This window comes from Mirounga leonina, unplaced genomic scaffold (assembly GCF_011800145.1).
Source record: "Mirounga leonina isolate KUSES-001 unplaced genomic scaffold, KU_Mleo_1.0 Mir_174, whole genome shotgun sequence".
In the NCBI taxonomy this organism is placed as follows: Eukaryota; Metazoa; Chordata; class Mammalia; order Carnivora; family Phocidae; genus Mirounga; species Mirounga leonina.
In genome coordinates this window covers 79,363,862-79,385,496 of record NW_023270451.1, presented here as the reverse complement: position 1 = coordinate 79,385,496, position 21,635 = coordinate 79,363,862, and positions in this window count along the sequence as shown.

Sequence of the window (21,635 nt, the reverse complement as noted above, 5' to 3'; positions counted from 1 at the left end):
ATAAATAAAACCTTAAAAAAGAGAGAGATGGTATAAACTCAAACTGGATGTCACAAAGCCACTTAGTCTTCTTGGTTAGTTCCATCTTCTAGTACTTTTGTTTCAACCAAAAGTAAATGTCACGGTAGCAAAGCCTGCCAAGTCCACCAGCCTGTTTGTTCTTGGCACAGAATAGGCAACTGACCCCTCTGGTCACCACAGAGTCAAGGCGATGTCTGATGTTAACAGCAGCCATGATGAGAAGTCTGCCTGCACAACAGGTTTCACTTGGGACCAGGATTACTCTGGGCGCAACAGCCCAAATTAACCCCCAACGCAGCCTCCCTGAGCTTTCACGCAATCCATTCCAACCCATCCCAACTCTTTGGCTAGGTGCAGTTCTCATTAGAGCTCCATCTCCAGGATTAATGATGGGGTGTGGCCATTTTTCTCTAGCTGGCTTTTATTTTTTTATTTATTATTATTTTTTTAATCACAATAATAGATTTATTGAGCAATTGTGTACCAGGTACTATGCTAAGCCCAGTACAAACATTAACTCATTTAAATCTCCCATTATTTTTTTTTAATTTTATTATGTTATGTTAGTCACCATATAATACCTCATTAGTTTTTGATGTAGTGATCCACGATCCATTGTTTTCATCTAACACCCAGTGCTCCATAAATTACGTGCGCTCCTTAATACCCATCACCAGGCTAACCAATCCCCCCTCCCCCCTTCCTCTCTAAAACCCTGTTTGTTTCTCAGGTCCGTAGTCTCTCATGGTTCATCTCTCCCTCCAATTCCCCCCGCCCATTTTTCCCTTCCTTCTCCTAATGTCCTCCATGTTATTCCTTATGTTCCACAAATAATAAAACCATATGATAATTGACTTTCTCTGCTTGACTTATTTCATTTAGCATAATCTCCTCCAGTCCCATCCATGTTGATGTAAAAGTTGGGTATTCATCTTTTCTGATGGCTGAGTAATATTCCATTGTATAAATGGACCACATCTTCTTTATCCATTCATCTGTTGACGGGCATCTCGGCTCTTTCCACAGTTTGGCTACTGGGGACATTGCTGCTATGAACATTGGGGTGTATATGGCCCTTCTTTTCATTACATCTGTGTCTTTGGGGTAAATACCCGGGAGTGCAATTGCTGGGTCATACAGTGGCTCTATTTTTAAATTTTTGAGGAACCTCCACACTGTTTTCCAAAGTGGCTGTACCAACTTGCATTCCCACCAACAGTGTAAGAGGGTTCCCCTTTCTCCACAACCTCTCCAACATTTGTTGTTTCTTTCCTTGTCCATTTTGGCCATTCTAACTGGTGTAAGGTGGTATCTCAGTGTGCTTTTGATTTGGATTTCCCTGATGGCTAATGATGATGAACATTTTTTCATGTGTCTGTTAGCCATTTGTATGTCTTCTTCAGAGAAGTGTCTGTTCATCTCTTCTGCCCACTTTTTGACTTGATTATTTGGGGTTTTTTTGTTTTTAAATCTTTTTTTTTAATTAATTAATTTATTTGAGAGAGAGAGAGAGAGAGAAACAGCATGAAAGGGGATAGGGTCAGAGGGAGAAGCAGGCTCCCCGCTGAGCCGGGAGCCCGATGTGGGACTCGATCCCAGGACTCCGGGATCATGACCTGAGCCGAAGGCAGTCGCTTAACCAACTGAGCCACCCAGGCGCCCCTGATTATTTGTTTTTTAGGTGTTGAGTTTGAGAAGTTCTTTATAGAGCTTGGATAACAGCCCTTTATCTGTAGTGTCATTTGCAAATATCTTCTCCCATTCTGTGGGTTGCCTCTTTGTTTTGTCGACTGTTTCCTTTGCTGTGCAGAAGCTTTTTATCTTGATGAAGTCCCAAAAGTTCATTTTTGCTTTTGTTTCACTAGCCTTTGGAGATGTATCTTGAAAGAAGTTGCTGTGGCCGATGTCAAAGAGGTTACTGCCTATGTTCTCCTCTAGGATTTTGATGGATTCCTGTCGCACATTGAGGTCTTTTATCCATTTTGAGTTTATCTTTGTGTATGGTGTTAGAGAATGGTTGAGTTTCATTCTTCTGCATGTGGCTGTCCAATTTTCCCAGCACCATTTATTGAAGAGACTGTCTTTTTTCCATTGCATGTTTTTTTCCTGCTTTGTCAAAGATTATTTGATCATAGAGTTGAGGGTCCATATCTGGGTTCTCCATTCTGTTCCATTGGTCTGTATGTCTGTTTTTGTGCCAGTACCATGCTGTCTTGGTGATCACAGCTTTGTACTATAGCTTGAAATCGGGCAACGAGATGCCCCCAGCTTTGTTTTTCTTTTTCAACATTTCCTTGGCGATTCAGGGTCTTTTCTGATTCCATACAAATTTTAGGATTGTTTGTTCCAGCACTTTGAAAAATGTCATTGGAATTTTGATCGGGATGGCACTGAAGGTATAGATTGCTCTGGGTAGCATAGACATTTTAACAATGTTTATTCTTCCGACCCATGAGCATGGAATATTTTTCCATCTTTTTGTGTCTTCTTCAATTTCTTTCATGAGTGTTTTGTAGTTCCTAGAGTATAGATCCTTTACCTCTTTGGCTAGGCTTATTCCGAGGTATCTTATGGTTTTTGGTGCTATTGTAAATGGAATCGTTTCTCTAATTTCTCTTTCTACAGTTGCGTTGTTAGTGTATAAGAAAGCAACTGATTTCTGTGCATTGATTTTGTATCCTGCCACATTACTGAGTTGCTGGATGAGTTCTAGTAGTTTGAGGGTGGAGTCTTTTGGGTTTTCCACATAAAGTATCATGTTGTCTGCGAAAAGAGAGAGTTTGACTTCTTCTTTGCCAATTTGAATACCTTTTATTTCTTTTTGTTGTCTGATTGCTGTTGCTAGGACTTCTAGTACTATGTTGAACAACAGTGGTGAGAGTGGGCACCTTTGACGTATTCCTGATCTTAAGCGAAAGGCTCTCAGCTTTCCCCATCGAGGATGATATTTGCTGTGGGTTTTTCATAGATGGATTTTATGAGCTTGAGGAATGTTCCCTCTATCCCTATACTCTGGAGAGTTTTAATCAGGAAAGGATGTTGTATTTTGTCAAATGCTTTTTCTGCATCAATTGAGAGGACCATATGGTTCTTCTCCCTCCTCGTATTAATGTGCTCTATCACATTGATTGATTTGCAAATGTTGAACCACCCTTGCATCCCGGGGATAAATCCCACTTGGTCGTGGTGGATGATCCTTTTAATGTATTGTTGGATCCTATTAGCTAGGATTTTGTTGAGGATTTTGGAATCCATATTCATCAGGGATATTGGTCTGAAATTCTCCTTTTTGATGGGGTCTTTGCCTGGTTTGGGGATTAAGGTAATGCTGGCCTCATAGAATGAGTTTGGAAGTTTTCCTTCTGTTTCTGTTTTTTGAAACAGCTTCAGGAGAAGAGGTATTATTTCTTCTTTGAATGTTTGGTAGAATTCCCCAGGGAATCCTTCAGGCCCTGGACTCTTGTTTTTTGGGAGGTTTTTGATCACTGCTTCAATCTCGTTACTGGTTATTGGCCTATTCAGGTTGTCAATTTCTTCCTGTTTCAGTCTTAGCAGCTTATAGGTTTCCAGGAAGGCCTCCATTTCATCCAGATTGCTCAGTTTATTGGCATATAGTTGTTGATAATAATTTCTAATAATTGTTTCTATTTCCTTGGTGTTAGACGTGATCTCTCCCCTTTCATTCATAATTTTATTAATTTGGGTCCTTTCTCTTTTCTTTTGGATAAGTCTGGCCAGTGGTTTATCAATCTTATTAATTCTTTCAAAAAACCAACTTCTAGTTTCATTGATCTGATCTGCTGTGTTTCTGGTTTCTAATTCATTGATTTCTGTTCTAATTTTAATTATTTCTCTTCTAATGCGTGGCTTAGGCGTCATTTGTTGCTTTTTGTCTAGTTCTTTAAGGTGTAGAGTTAGTTGGCGAATTCGGGATTTTTCTATTTTTTTTGAGTGAGGCTTGGATGGCTATGTATTTCCCCCTTAGGACTGCCTTTGCAGTATCCCATAGGTTTTGGACCGATGTGTTTTCATTCTCATTGATTTCCATGAATTATTTAAGTTCTTCTTTGATTTCTTGGTTGACCCAAACATTCTTGAGCAGAGTGGTCTTTAGCTTCCAAGTGTTTGAATTTCTGCCGAATTTTTTCTTGTGATTGAGTTCCAGTTTTAGAGCATTGTGGTCTGAGAATATGCAGGGAATAATCTCAATCTTTTGGTATTGGTTGAGACCTGATTTGTGACCCAGTATATGGTCTATTCTGGAGAAAGTTCCATGTGCGCTCGAGAAGAATGAGTATTCTGTTTTTTTAGGGTGGAATGTTCTGTAAATATCTATGAGGTCCATCTGGTCCAATGTATCATTCAAAGCTCTTGTTTCCTTGTTGATTTTCTGCTTAGATGATCTGTCTATTGCTGAGAGTGGAGTATTGAGGTCTCGTACAATTAACATATTGTTATCAATATGACTCTTTATTTTGGTTAACACTTGGCTTATGTAGATGGCTGCTCCCATGTTGGGGGCATAGATATTTACAATTGTTAGATCTTCTTGTTGGATAGACCCTTTAAGAATGATATAGTGTCCTTCTGTGTCTCTTATTACAGACTTTAGTTTAAAATCTAATTTGTCTGATCTAAGAATTGCTACCCCAGCTTTCTTTTGAGGTCCGCTGGCATGGAAGATGGATCTCCATCCCTTCACTTTCAGTCTGGATGTATCTTTAGGTTCAAAATGAGTCTCTTGTAGACAGCATATGGATGGGTTCTGTCTTTTTATCCAATCTGCAACCCTGTGCCGTTTTATGGGAGCGTTTAGGCCATTCATGTTGAGAGTGATTATTGAAAGATATGAATTAATTGTCATCATGTTGCCTGTGAAGACATTGTTTTTATAGATTGTCCCTGTAAATTTCTGTTGTAGATCACTCTTGGGGTCTTTCTCCTTTTATAGAACCCCCCCTTAATATTTCTTGCAGGGCCGGCTTAGTGGTCACATATTCTTTCAACTTCTGCCAGTCGTGGAAGCTCTGCATCTCTCCATCCATTCTAAATGAAAGCCTTGCTGGATAAAGTATTCTTGGCTGCATGTTCTTCTCATTTAGTACCCTGAATATGTCTTGCCAGGCCTTTCTGGCTTGCCAGGTCTCTGTGGATAGGTCTGACATTATTCTGATGTTCCTCCCTCTGTATGTAAGGAATCTCTTACCCCTAACTGCCCTTAAGATGGTTTCCTTGGTTCTAAGATTTGCCAGTTTTACGATTACATGCCGGGGTGTTGGCCTGTTTTCCTTGATCTTAGGAGGGGTTCTCTCTGCCTCTAGGACTCAAATGTTTGTTTCATTCCCCAGATTAGGGAAGTTCTCAGCTACGATTTGCTCAAATACATCTTCTAGTCCTCTCTCTCTCTCTCTCCAATCCCTCTGGGATTCCAATTATTCTGACATTGGAACGCCTCATGGTGTCACTTATTTCTCTGATTCTATTTTCATGGATTCTGAGTTGTTTTTCCCTGGCCTCCTCTTTTCCCTTTTTATCTATTATATTGTCTTCCAGGTCACTTATTCTCTCTTCTGTCTCAGTTACCCTAGCTGTTAGATTATCTAGATTGGATTGGATCTCATTGATAGCATTTTTAAATTCTGCCAATTCACCTTTTATTTCTGCCCTTAGAGACTCTATGTTGCCATTAATTGATTTCTCCATTCTAGCCATTGTCTTCACAGTTGCTAGCCTGAATTCCATCTCCAACATCTTGGTTATGTCTGCATTCATTTGTAAATCTGCAGCATAAGTCATAATCTCTGAGTCTTTTCTGTGTTGGGGGCTCCTCCTCCTAGTCATTCTGTTGATGGGTGTTTGAGGGAATGTATAGAGTCCAAATTATTGACCAAAACCCAAGCAAGATGCACCCGTTTTCTTGGGACCTTAGGGTTGCTGGCCTCTTGTTTTCCCAGCCTGTCTTCTGCAGGAGGGGCCTGCCTTGCTGTTACTCAGGCAACCCTGTTTGGGTGGAGTTGCCCTGCGCCCCCGTGGCAGGGGATGGGCTCAGTGGGAAGCAGTCTTTGGGGATTTTGTTCTCTGGCGCCTTTCCCTGGTGGCTTTCCGCGTCTCCTCCACGAGTCAGAGCAGAAGAGACCGTTTCCAACCCTCTGCCTCAGAGCAGAGAGACCGCAGTCTGTTCTTCAGTGAGCTCTCCAGGCCACACCGTCTCCGTTTCTGTCCGTGCTGCTATAAACTGTAGCAGCCTGGGTTGTGCACCCCTCCGCGGCGCCCCCAGTCCTGCCTCCAGGTCGGGGCACATCTCTGCCCTTTGTGCTTCTAAAACCGCCAGCCGCTTCGTACCTCAAAACCAACCGCCTGTGATATTCTGTTTGTAGAGATCCAGATCTTCTTACATCTCAGGCTGGTTTCGTGGGTGCTCAGAGTGGTCTGGTAGATATCCAGCTCAATTCTGGGGACCAGTTGAAATAGGGTCCCCTCCTCCTCCGCCATCTTTCCCCCCTCCTCCCCTCTAGCTTGCTTTTAAACCATATTTTTGTCGTGTTGAATATCATTCCATGAGCTGTGTTCAGAGCAGAGTGGCTCCTCAGAAGGAGAAGTGATTTAGGGAATGTCTTTTTATGAATCTCATCATCCTCCTACTGACTCTAGGATAATTTCCTTTTATTCCACTATTATCCTTTGCCAGGTGCTTTTCACATGAAAGGCGCTCAATAAACATTTGTGAATGGGAAGAACAGAGATGACACCTAACACACAGTGAGAGTCAGTCTGTCCCAGGCACTGTGTGGGGTGTTTTCTAAGAGCTATCCCATGGAATCTTCACAACAGACCTTAGAAGCAGGTACTCTTATTAGCCCCACATCATAGTTGAGGAGACAGATGTTTAGGGATATTAAATAACTCTGAAGTAACCAAGCTAATAAGAGGAAGAGTCAGGGCTTGAGTGAAACCCCCAGCAATGAAAAAAATCCTCCATGAAGATTTAGAATTTAAGCAAAAATTCACCTAGAAAATAGAAGCTCACCAAACTTCTGATTTAGCTCATGTTAACTACTGAATTTTTATTAAATATCAAGTTTAACCTCCAAAAAGATATTGGTACCTGATTTTCTGGTTGTCTTCAGATATGATTAGCCTCCCTATAGGTAGAGGAAGGATTTGAACCCAGGAAATTCAATTTCAGAACTGGTGTTCTTAACCATGACGTTAAGGAGGAGTACATGGATGGAAAATACTGGGTTTAAGAGGTTGCCATAGAGACAAAGACAAAAACCTGACTGCTCCCCACACTCTCTTGTAGTGGAAACTAGAACCTTCCCCTTCTTACAAGGGGAAGCTCTGCTGCTTGTTTCTAAGTTCACAGTTAGTTGTAACTGTGACTGTCTCAGGGCATTCTGTATTCCAGATTATATTTGCTCACAAGGATGTGAATGTAGCCATGATAAATCATCAATAAATGCTGTTTGCCAGGAACTGTCATAACTGCTTTTCTTTATTTGTGCTCACAACAGTCCTACAGAATTGGTATCATTACTGTCTCCACTTTGCAGAGAAGGAAGCAGAGCTACAAAGCTAAGTGATGAAGCCACATTTCCAACCCTGTTCGCTGGGACTCCAGAGCCCACACTTTCAGCCAACACACTACAGATGCTTCCTGGGTCTGCCACAACCTGCCGCTCTACGTGCATGAAACTTACACGTACATCACTACTGACCACAGACGGCCAACCCGATTCACACTGCTAAAAACCCAGCATGTTATTTCTAGTTACTCAAAAAGAAATTACTTAATGATAAGGGTCATTCACCGAAGGTACACATCCTTTAATACCACAACCCTGCCCTACCTAGTCTGGAGGATTTAAGATCTGATGCTTGAAAATAACAGCTTGATGGAGTCCTAGAAGCTTGTCTCAAACACAGGACTTATATCCAAGTGTCCTTTGTTCATTCTTAAGGATACCGCAACTTCCATCTTCATGTCTCAGAGTGTGGGACAAGGAACCCCATATATTCGCACAGGCTATTAGATCTAATATCTGAAATACCCACATACCTAGAGAACTGGATAAATTTCAAAGGAAAGACATCACCCTAGGGTAATTTAGGGAAGTAGTAAATGGCTGCCTTACAGTTTTAAAGGCGATAAGAAGGACTCTACCTATATCTTCCCCCCTCAGCACTATATAGCCACTGACTTATCAGAAGAATGGGCAATTAATTTCAAAACCATTAAAGCTCTAGTGGTTGGTCACACTGAATGGAACCATAAAACCTCTTACTTCTGGCCAATAGTGTTAAAATGAAATAAGAAGCCCCGCTAAAGGGAATTAAAGTAATTTCTATCTTGAATGAACCTTAAGGCATTGTAGAATCTGCGGTCACCTATATTGTTCTTTGTCTCCTCCTTGTGGCTACGCACAAACATTACAACTCCTGACTAGCAACAGTACCATTCCCATAGTGGCAAACTCAAGTCCCTGCACTAGTTTTCATTTACAAGAGCTATCCATGCTACCCTTCCCATAAAGCAACTGACAGTCAATATGCTCTTCACTTTTTAAAAAATATTCTAAGTGAATTTTTTAAAGCCAAGAAATACAACTTTTAGAAGAGGGCAAATACACAAATTCACTGAAGGAGTAATTTATACCTACTATACAAACCTTTCTTTAAGGTCTTTGAGAGTTTGTCTTTATTATGAAGGCAAATATCTCACCAAAAGACCCCATGGCTTTTGATCTTTGAATAGAGATACACAAAGGTGGACAAGTTTCACTTGTACTATCCATGAAACATCTCCCAAATCAATTCACTCTTACTCAAATACAAAAAAATTCATTCTATTGTTTAGCTCGTAATATTGTTAGAATGGATTTAGATTCTTGGCATACAACAGGGTCACCAGCTTTATCAATTACACATATGAAATTTTAGTTAATAGTTCTTATTAAATCTATGACTTTCATAAAATAGATGATCATTAAAACAAGCCCAAGAACCTTCCCAAAAGATACACTTTTGGCCATAGAAATATCTAGACCACAGAAAAATATCCTCCCAAAGTAAACTTTACCTTTCTCTCACTTAAACCCCCCCCCATTCTAAGAAAGAGGTTCATAGATGAGTAGTCTTTTTAACTGATGGAGTTAACCCATTCGACATATGGGCAGGCTTCTTCAGCCTAATCATTTGGGACCTAGATGAAGTAGTGACCACCCACTGGGGAAAAGAAGCAATAAGATGCTCTTCGGATCCCAGTACAGTCTGCCTTTACACTTGGCTCATACCACACAGAGAAGGAAACTTGGCCGCTTGGTTACAAAAAAAAAAAAAAAAAAAACCTACTCACAGAAGAACATCAAGTGCTACAAACTACTTACCAAAAATGAATAATGATAGGTTAGTCAGTTACAAGATCGTTAAGACTAAGAAGAGCTCCGCCAAAAAAAAAAAAAAAAATGTAAAAAGCATACTAGGAAATAAAACTCAGTTTACCAGGGATTTCACCCATCCCTGGGTCAAAATCACCTCACCAAATGGGGGCCACAATCAGGGAATTCTGACTCTATCCTGAAGACCAGAGTCTCAGACCTCATGAATCTTTATTTCTTTTGAATCTCCGTTCTCAAACATCCTGTCAAGGATTCTGACCCTGCTTTAGGACTAAATGAGGGCTCTTAAAGGCAGCAACTTATGTCAGGCCTGAAGATCTTGAAAGGCTCCAGAATAAAATACTTAGGTGCACAGAGAATTCCTGAACCACTTCCAATAACTTGGCTGCGGTCAAGCCCTGGGCCATGGGAACTGGTATACTGGATCCAAAGTAACAGAGCAAATCAATCTGAAAACAGCTGACCAAATAATCAGATGAAGTGAAATTTTAGTCTCACATATTGATGCCAACCAAATATGTGTGCATGTACGTGTGTGTGTGTGTGTACATGAGAGTATTAAAGACTCTAAGCAGAATTATGCAGTGGATACCTTAATTAGAGCTGATGTTCTGTTGGGAGATCTAGCTACTCCTGTAATGACAGGAAATTGTTTTATGAATGTGGATAGGTCGTTGCTCTTAAAAGGATTTGAGCCAATGTATCCCTTTAATTATATCCAAATCCTATATTCAGTGGGGAAAAAAACAAGAAAAACAGTGTTGAGGGAGATTCTACCCTTTTTTTTTTTTTACCTTTACTTGAAGCAAGATTCCTTGGCAGTTCTGAGTTGCAAGTAGTAAGTGATTTAAGTTAACATGACTAGGATATTATGATTTTCTATCAAAAAGATTCCATCTCTTGGACCCTTCCAGAGATAATGAGATCTGGTGGTAGGAGTTGGGACGCTGTCTTAAGGCTCCTAAAGATCAAATTAAAAGGAAACATGGAAGTTGCCTGAATCTCTGCTAAAGCCAGACAATTTGAAGGAAGAAGCAGTAAGTTACAACTCAGAAGCAGGCAGAACTTTGAACTTTACTTGCCATAATCCATTTGTTATAATATAAACTTTAAAATTGAAAAAAGAAAGTATTTTTAGGAACACTGTCATGTTATAATCTACATAGGTTATAATGTGCTCTAATAACTGAAGTTGGGCCTTTTAGAGTCAGAAGATGCAACCCAACAATATTCTTGCTATTTTGGAATACGTCATGTTCACAAAAATTGTGCATAAAAGATAGGTACTATTTAAGTAATAATTGTAAAGTGAACCATCAGACCAGCTCCAGGCTAAGAAATAGAATATCACCAGTAACTGAAGCCCCTCATGTGTCCTTCCAAGAACATAGCCCATCCCTTGCCTCAGGATGGAACACTAAGCTGATGTTTGTGAGCTCCTTTGCTTTCCTTTACAGTTTTCCTGACCTTTATGCACAACTTTAAACAACATAGTTTATTGGCGCCTGGGTGGCTCCATTGATTAAATGTCTAACTCTTGATTTCAGCTCAGGTCATGATCTCAGGATTGTGAGATCAAGACTGCCTTGGGTTCGTGCCCAGCATGGAGACTGCTTAAGATTCTTTCTCTCTCCCTCTGTCCTTCCCCCTCTCCACTCCTCCCCCCACCCCCATACGCATGCATGTGTGTGTGCTCTCTCTCAAAAAAAAAAAAAATATATATATATATATAGTTTACTTTTAACTGATTTTGAACATTATGTAAATACAATAAGATTGTATTTTATGTAACATTTTATGGTTTCTCTCTTTTGTACAATATTACATTTGTGAATTGTATTGTTTAGCTTATTGTTTAGCTATAGTTTATTTTTATTTCTGCCTAATAGTCCACCATATGAATACAATGTATGAAACAAAATCTATTTTGCTGTTGATAGATATTTGATTGTTTTTATTTGGAGTCCATTTGCTACTACGAACTTCTTTCTATGTGTCTCTGTACACACGTGAAAGGGTCTCTCTGGTATACCCTAACAATGGAACTGCCTTGCCATAGAATATGCACAACTTCAACTGGACTAGATGAAAACAAGTTACAAACAATGGCAAGTTCAAGTTGTATCACTTTGACTCTATGAGGAGTTTCCATTGCTCTAGATCCTGTGGACACTTAATGGCATTGCTCCCTCTTTTTTTGCCAAAATGATGGGTATGTAATAGCATATTATAGTGGTTTTAATTTATGCTGTCCTGGCTATTAATGAGGTTAGGCAGCTTTGCATAGATTAACTTGACATTTAGATTTTGTTTTTTCCTCTTGTGCATTTTTCTGTTGGATTCTCTGCATGTCGTGATATTCTGTTTACATAACCATGGTCAGTTACATGTGTGCTGATAGCTTCTCCCACTCTGGGTTGCCCTTTCTTCTTCTGGTATCATCTGATAAACATTATAAGTCAAAGTTATTAATCTCTTCCTTATGGTTAATGCCACTTGTATCTTGATTAAAAATTATTTTGTTTATCCCAAATTCCATGAAGATATCTTTCTATATTATCTTCCAAGAGTTTTGCGATTTTCCTTTCAAGTTCAGATGTTTTTTGGGTCACGTGAAATAGGAACACAACTTCAGTGTCTAAAACTATGGATTCCCAGTTATCAATGCACACTGTTCATTGAAGTCTACTCTTTCCTCAAATCTGCTGGGCCAAGTGTCTATATACTGTGGGTCTTTTGGAGGCTCTGTGTTTTTTTCTATTGATTTATTTATCTATCTCTGTGTCAATGCTACAACATTGCAATATTTTTATATTTGTTCTTCCTTATTTTTCTTCTAGAACACTCAACGATTCTTGGCTCTTTGTTGCTTCCATTTAAATTTTAAAATCAGCTCATTGTGTTCCACCAAAACAAATAAGCAAACAACTACTACTACAACAAACCCTGCTGTGATTTGATTCTAAGCAATTTTTTAAAAATATAGATCAATTTGTGGGGAATTGACATCTCTTAAGAAATTAGTTTTTCGGTCTATGATCATGCTTTACCTCTGCATCTCCTTAGGTACCCCCAGTGATTCTCTATATACCTTTCTAATTTTTCCCACAAAGCTGTAGAACATTTTCTAGATATGTTACTTCATATCTAGTTTCTTGAATCCTTCATAATTTTTTTAAAGATTTTGTTTATTTATTTGGTAGAGAGAGAGAGACAGTGAGAGAGGGAACACAGCAGGGGGAGTGGGAGAGGGAGAAGCAGGCTTCCCGCTGAGCAGGGAGCCCCACACAGAGCTTGATCCCAGGACCCTGGTATCATGACCTGAGCCAAAGGCAGACATTTAACGACTAAGCCACCCAGGTGCCCCTTGAATACATGCAGAGAACACTTGAAGACACTGGGTAGGTCTCAGCCCAATCATTTTGGTCTCAGTTACAGACCCAGACCCAAAAAGCACCATTTAAGTGTCACTCAGGTATTTAGGGAAATTGTCCAGCCAAGCACCACTTTCCCAAAAGGAAGCAGGAAGAAGCAAAAGATAATCATATCTTCTTCCCTATATATAGCATCTCCAAACCATCCATTCACTACTTCTACACAGATGACTTCTCCCTGACACTAGACCTGAGCTATAGTCGCAAGATGACCAGGTGAGCTTCTCTGCTTGTTTCTGGAATGTGAATGTCCCAGGCATGGAGGAAGGAGGTGTTACTGAGCTTCCTTCCTTGTGTATTGGAACTGGGGTTGTGTGCCTAGAGCTTATGGTAACACTGAAAGGATGTAGCTATTGGGTACTTGTATTGATAAAGGACATAAATGTGTGTGTTTAAATTGGAGCTTCCAGGTACCCAAAGCACATGAAAGAAGTTTCCTTGCTGTTGGTCTGTTTTCTGTTTCTGATTTTCCTTGTACTCCGATTCTCTTTCTTTTGTGTACCTTTCAGAGTCAAGTGGGGATGAGAGTATCAAACTCTAAGGAACTTGGAAGGAGACCAGTTAGGCTACAAATAAACTTGGGCAGGGTGATAAAGTCAAATGCTTCTCTGATTAATCTGGGATTATTCAAAATGCTTTAGGTCTCCTGGGCTGGTGGGGGGACATATACTCTATAAAGAATATTGGGCATCACATCATCTCTTCTTTCCTATTGTTTTCTTCAGGTTGGATGCATTCAGGATATCCCATCATGTGCCATGTGCAGTCAGTGCCTATGTTCCCTGATGAGGGGATCATAAGGTCCGAAGGCATTTGGGTTCCCTTCCACAAGGTGGACCACAACCAGCAGTGATTGGATGGGATATCTGTCCCCACACCACTGAGGCCATGTGCAACCTCTGGCCAGTCTATATGCATGAGATGGTCCAGGACATCCCCAGCTCAGACTCACTCTGCTCTTGAGACCAAAGCTGGACAAGGGGGACCCCTGCATGACTGGAACGTGTGGACAGCTCTGGAAACATATCTTCAGGTACTGAGTAGAAATGGGGAGATTGGAACCACCAGACGCCCCCCCAAGGTATATAATATCCTGGTGACCCCAGGAGTCCCACGACTCCTGCATCACCCACACCAGCCATGGGCACACTGCCTCCCCTTGATGAGGGAGACTGGAATGCACAGGGGTGTCTCTCAGGTCTTAAGGTTTTAAGTGTCTAAAATGGATAATAATATGTGTCCTGCTCCTCTCCTCTACCTCCAAACTTCGTGGAAATAAATGAAAGTGGGTGGAGTTATTGAAAATATACAATAACACAGCTCTGGCCAGACAACCTTGAGGTAGACTCTCAGCTTTGCCAGCTACAAGATCAGTGGTTTCTCCTGAGTTATCTTTACAGTTCAGAAGATGATGACTTCACCTCACTATCGCAATGCATTACAAGGGCGTGTTTTGGGAAGAATGACCTGGTAGCAAGTTTCTCACAATGGCATCTTTCTACTCAAATCCCAAATTCTGGTTTCACTATAAAATAAATAATATGTACACAGTATTTTACAGCATTTTGAAAACTTTCCTTCCATTTTTCAACGCAATTCTTGCCAGGCGTGGAAAATACAATCCTCATTTTACAGATGCAGGAACTGAAGGCTAAGAGCATAAGCAGTTTGCATCAACCTTTTAAATAACCAGATAGAGACAGACTTACAACTCAAGTTCAGTGTTCTGACTCCTGATTCCCTGCTTTTTGTCTTACAGCAAACTGTCTCCAGATTTTCACTGACTTCACAATTCCAAAGAGTCTGAGATTACTTCAGACAGGAAGGTAGCTTTGGACTTACACCATTTCCCCTGGCAGTAAGGAATCTGAGCGTTAGCAGGAAAGAATCCCAGTCCCAGCCAGAAGATTAACAGGCAAGTTCAAATCAAAGCCCCTGGGGGTAGACTTCCTTCACTGCTCTCTATCTAGATTTCCATTGCTCTGGGCTGACTCCTGTGCAGGGCCAAGTCACCACCAGTCTGACTCCATTCCCTGCACCATGGTCAAAATTCAAGTCTCCAGTGTCTCTAATCTGAACTATTCCAGTAGCCTTTTCACTGGGCTCCCTACCTCTAGGTATGATCCCAACTGACATGTTTTCCAAACTGCTGCCAAATAAACCACACATGCCAGTTAAAAGGCCCTCAGTGACTCCCTATTGCCTTCAGGTAGAATGCCAGACTCTTCATTTTCTGGCTCTTATCTTCCTATCTCGAGTTCTAGCTCCCACCTTCTCATTCTCCAGCAAATCCAAATTGTTTCTAGTCTTCAGCACACATCACCATGGTTTACATTTCTGTATGTTTAGAGATATTGCTCCTTCTCCCTAAAATAGTTTTGCCTTCTTTATACACCAGGAAAACTCCTGTTAATCTTTCAAGCTAAGCTCTCCAAGATGCCTTCCCTGAATGTGTTCCTTTGAAATATTATTTACTTGCTCCCCATGTTACTTCTGTGTCCTAATGACACCACGTTATTAGTCACCTGTTTAAGCAGCGGTCTCTCTCATCAGGCAGTATAACAGAGTCTTCTCCTTTTCCATCTCTGTGACCCTGGTGTTCAGCACTGCACGTGGTGTCCTGTAGATGTTCAACGAATGCTTGGTTATAATTAGTATGAGATATTTCCTAATGACACAGACTGATCACAGCTGAGCAATAATGAAGAACAACAGTGGTGCTGGTTGAGACACTCTACTTTCACTTATCATAAGGCTGTGATTCTCCAGGGTCCCTAAGGATATTGCTCCATAGTCTAGGACCAGTATTCCACATAAACACCTATACTTTTTTGTTTCCTAAACCAGTAAATTGCTTTCTTTTGCTTCTACCAGTTTGAGTTGAGTTCCAATCACCTGTCCTCATAAAAGTTCAACTGAAATATTTTCTTTTCCTCCAGTTTGCTGATAGAGCAGTGTGACTCCTGTCTTTTCTCACCGAGGATTTGCTCTGGTGTCACATCTCTTTCCTCTACTCACAGTGGATGGATGCCACCACAACCTGAGTCAGCACAGTGAAAACACAAGCCAGTTTTCCACTGATGGTAAAGACAGCCAATGATGACCATGGATTCTACCTCTAGAATTCCATGATTCTGAAACCATACACTCTTGATTTTAAAGGTAGCCTTGGATAGAGAGAATCTTCAGACAGGCAAAGGATTTGTTTATTTCCTGCTTTGGAAAGACAGGAGTCTGGTCAGTAAGGCTAACCAATGGTTCTATCTCCTCTTGTAGGTCTCAATTTAAAAACCACTTCTTAGAGCAAAGTCTATACCCAGCTGTGTCCTGACTATGGGCACTGTTACCTACAGTCATACCCCCTGATTCCTTTCCTACTTCTCATCACATTTGCAGCAATGTTTGTTTAATGTTTTCTTCCCTAACTGGCCTGTACATTTCATGAATGTGGGGCTGATGTCTGCACTTCTTAGAGCTTTACCCCCAACTCCTAGCACAGGGCCTGGCACACCAAAAGGTATTTGTTGACTAGATGAAGCTAAACAAGACTGAGTTTCCCAACTCCTGCCTCCACTGAATATCCTATACAGGCCTATGATATTTAATGAAATTCAAAGACATTCTTCCATTCCTCTAGAAGGGAAGCTGCAATATGACTTTAGTATTTATTCTATTTTTTCTACCCCATTCCTTGCTACATAAATGTTGGTCATATTGGTAGTCAGATTAGATGAGAAGTTAACTTTCCACTGGTTTCCTCTCCCACCGCTTCTATATATTCAAGATTCAGTATCGATAAGAATGTTTTCAGCAAAAATTTTGTGGGGGATGATGATGGAAACTTTCAAGGGAAATAATCAGCTTTTAAAAAAATATATTTTGGGGTGCCTGGGTGGCTCAGTTGGTTAAGCAACTGCCTTCAGCTCAGGTCATGATCCTGGAGTCCCAGGATCGAGTCCCACATTGGGCTCCCTGCTCAACAGGGAGTCTGCTTCTCCCTCTCCCACTTCCCCCCTCTTGTGCTCTCTCTCTCTCTCTCAAATAAAAAAAGATAATAAAAATAATAAATAAAAAAATATATTTTATTTATTTATTTTACAGAGAGATAGTGTGTGTGCGTGCACAAGAGCAGGGGGAAGGGCAGAGGGAGAGAGAGAATCCCAAGCAGACTCTGAGCCCAGTGCAGAGACCCATGCAAGTCTCAATCTCATGATCCTGAGATCACGACCTGAACAGAAACCAAAAGTCAGATGTTTAACCAACTGAGTCACCCAGGTGCCCCCAAAGAATCAGCTTTTAATTAAATTCCTTAGACCTTAACATTTTTATGGTCTGTCTTTACTTCTTCCCACACTTGTTTCTTCTCACTTGAACTTCAACCAACATTAATTTTGGAAAGGCTCTTTTTTTTTTCTGAATTGTCACTTTCCCTGGTCCTGCTGTAGGTCATTAAATTCTGGATCAAAGGCATTCCTCTAAATCAGGATGATTCCCAAATCTCTTAACAGCATCAACCAAAATAATTCCAGTCCTTTCCTGTCTGTCCTCAAGATGGCACACTAAGCACAGGCTCCAGCTTCTCCAAAAACCTGGCTCTAAATTTCTACAAAGACAAGGTCTTTTCTAAAACTCCATGGATCAGAAGAATAAACATTGTTAAAATGTCTATGCTACCCAGAGCAATCTATACCTTCAGTGCCATCCCGATCAAAATTCCAATGACATTTTTCAAAGTGCTGGAACAAACAATCCTAAAATTTGTATGGAATCAGAAAGACCCCGAATCGCCAAGGAGATGTTGAAGAAAAAAAACAAAGCTGGGGCATCACGTTGCCCGATTTCAAGCTATAGTACAAAGCTGTGATCACCAAGACAGCATGGTACTGGCACAAAAACAGACATACAGACCAATGGAACAGAATAGAGAACCCAGATATGGACCCTCAACTCTATGGTCAAATAATCTTCCACAAAGCAGGAAAAAACATGCAATGGAAAAAAGACAGTCTCTTCAATAAATGGTGCTGGGAAAATTGGACAGCCACATGCAGAAGAATGAAACTCAACCATTCTCTAACACCATACACAAAGATAAACTCAAAATGGATAAAAGACCTCAATGTGCGACAGGAATCCATCAAAATCCTAGAGGACAACATAGGCAGTAACCTCTTTGACATCGGCCACAGCAACTTCTTTCAAGATACATCTCCAAAGGCTAGTGAAACAAAAGTAAAAATGAACTTTGAGGACTTCATCAAGATAAAAAGCTTCTGCACAGCAAAGGAAACAGTCAACAAAACAAAGAGGCAACCCACAGAATGGGAGAAGATATTTGCAAATGACACTACAGATAAAGGGCTGGTATCCGAGATCTATAAAGAACTTCTTAAACTCAACACCCAAAAAACAAATAATCAAGTCAAAAAATGGGCAGAGGATATGAAAAGACACTTCTCTGAAGAAGACATACAAATGGCTAACAGACACATGAAAAAATGTTCATCATCATTAGCCATCAGGGAAATTCAAATCAAAACCACATTGAGATACCACCTTACACCAGTTAGAATGGCAAAAATGGACAAGGAAAGAAAGAACAAATGTTGGAGAGGTTGTGGAGAAAGGGGAACCCTCTTACACTGTTGGTGGGAATGCAAATTGGTATAGCCACTTTGGAAAACAGTGTGGAGGTTCCTCAAAAATTTAAAAATAGAGCCACTCTATGACTCAGCAATTGCACTCCCGGGTATTTACCCCAAAGACACAGATGTAATGAAAAGAAGGGCCATATGCACCCCAATGTTCATAGCAGCAATGTCCGCAATAGCCAAACTGTGGAAAGAGCCAAGATGCCCTTCAACAGATGAATGGAAAAGAAGATGTGGTCCATTTATACAATGGAATATTACTCAGACATCAGAAAGGATGAATACCCAACTTTTACATCAACATGGATGGGACTGGAGGAGATTATGCTAAGTGAAATAAGTCAAGCAGAGAAAGTCAATTATCATATGGTTTCACTTATTTGTGGAACATAAGGAATAGCATGGAGGGCATTAGGAGAAGGAAGGGAAAAATGAGGTGGGGGGGGGAATTGGAGGGAGAGATGAACCATGAGAGACTCTGGACTCTGAGAGACAAACAGGGTTTTAGAGGGGAAGCGGGAGGGGGAATTAGTTAGCCCGGTGATGGGTATTAAGGAGGGCACGTACTGCATGGAGCACTGGGTGTTATACGAAAACAATGGATCGTGGATCACCACATCAAAAACTAATGATGTATTGTATGGTGACTAACATAACATAATGAAATTTAAAAATAAATAAATATAAATAAATAAATAAATAAATAAATAAATAAATAAATAAATAAAAACTCCAACACATTATTGGAAAACCAGAGGCTGGCTCCCCCTAAAAGACCCAGGAAGGTGGTATCACATGGTAAAAGGTAACCAAGAACCTGCCCAGCACAAAGTGTTTTACAGAGCAGGAGTGGCCATAGGAATTCTCCAAGTCTAGAGGAAGTAGATTGGGGGAACAGATAAATCTCAAGAATGCAGAATGACACAATTCTAGTACAACTAATGTGTTCACTGACTTCAAAGATTATAAGAGAAAAACTTCATGATCTTGACAGAAATAACCTGAAAAATCCAAGACCCACTCAGGATTAAACATTTGCAGCACAGAGTAGTAAGAAACTTCCTATAACAAATAGTATATCTACTAGAAACCTCTAGCAAAGCATTATATTCAGTAGTGAAAAGTTAGAAGAATTCACATTAAATTCAAGAATATGAGAAGAATGTTCATTCTTGGTACTACCTTTCAGCATACCCCTGGAGGTCCTTACTAATGCATGAATATAAGAAAAATAGACAAACTAGGAAGGAAGAAACAAAATAGTCATTATTTTTGGAAAATACAACCCTCTATATTTGTGGGGTGGACCTAACAGACTTGGAGAATGAATCAGATATGGCGGGGACAGGTAAGAGAGATCAAGCATGATACCTGGGCTCCTGGCTTGAGCCCTCAGTGTTTTTCATATCTTTAACTGATATAGTGGGAAACAAAAGTATGGGATTAAGAAAAATATCAACTAGGCAGTTTGATAGAAGAGGTCAGGTCTGAAATATAAATGTATAATTCATTAGAATATAGACAGTATTCAAAGTTTTAGACCACACTGAATTCCTTAAGAAAAACACTGAGAATGCTACCAGCCATTTTGAGACAAGCTAATGAGATTGGGAAGGACTAGCCTGGTAAGATAAGAGAAAAGCCCAAACTTCTTATAGTATCACAGAACTACAGAAAAGAAAAAAAATTTTTTTAAAGCGGAGGAAGAGGAAAATATCCAGTTGTTGACTGCTCATGAAAAAGTTGTGTAAAAGGAGGGTGGAGATGTGACTTTGGAATCAGTCCTTATGGAGATGATCTTGTCAAGGGAGATAGTAGCTGAGTCAGAAACCCAAATGGAGTAGGTTGAAGGAATGGGAGGTGAAGAATTTGAGACCACCTATATTGAAAATGCTCTTGATAAATTTTTCTTGGTAAGGAAACAAAGAAAGAGGTGACAACTGGAGGGATAAAAAATTAAGGGAAGAGTTCTTTTGTTTTATTGTGTTTTTTAGGATGGTTGACACACGATGTTATATTAGTTTCAGGTATACAACATAGTGATTCAATTCTATACCTTATGCTGTGCTTACCTCAAGTGTAGCCACCATCTGTCACCATACAACACAATTACAATATCACTGACTGTATTCCTTATACGTGCCTTTTATTCCAGTGACTTAACGCATTCCGTAACTGGAAGCCTGTACCTCCCTCTTCCCTTCACCCATTTCACCCATCACCTCTTTGCCCATCCCCTAACCCCCTTCCCTCTGGAAAACATCAGTTTGTTCCCTGTATTTATAGGTCTGATCCTGCTTTTTGTTTTTTTATTTGTTTGAATTTTTGGATTCCACATATGAGTAAAAGCATATGGTATTTGTCTTTCTCAGTCTGATTTATAATCAGCATATATCAGCAATTTATAATTAGCATAATACCCCGTAGGTCCATCCATGTTGTTGCAAATGGCAAGATCTCATCCTTTTTATGGCTGAGTAATATTTCACTAAATATAATAATATATATCACATCTTCCTAATCCATTTGTCTGTCAATGGACACTTAAGTTTCTTCCATATCTTGGGTATTATAAATAATGCTGCAATAAACATAGGGATGCATATATCTTTCCAAATTAGTATTTTTGTTTTCTTTGGGCAAATACCCAATAGTAAAATTACTGGATCATATGATATTTCCATTTTTTAGTTTTTGAGGAAAGCTTCATTCTGTTTTCTACAGTAGCTGCCCCCAATTTATGTTCCCACCAAGAGCACATAAGTGTTCCTTTTTCTCCACATCCTTGCCAACACTTGTATTTCTTATCTTTTTTTATTTTAGCCATTTTGACAAGTGTAAGGTGACATCTCATTGCAGTTTTGACTTGCATTTCCCTGATGATTAGTGATGTGGAACATCTTTTCATGTGTCTAAAGAGTTTGTTTTTTTAAGATAATGAAATACTAGAGAATATTTGTATGAAGATGTGACTAATCCAGTATGGAGGGAGAAATTCTGTGTTTAAAATTATGTGTTTGAAAGGGGTGGGGAAGTAAATTCATTTAGTTTTATATGAAATTATAAAGTATTTTTCAAATAAAGGGAAAGAGATTAGATAGAACACGATCCACAGCTCAGCCAAACTGATT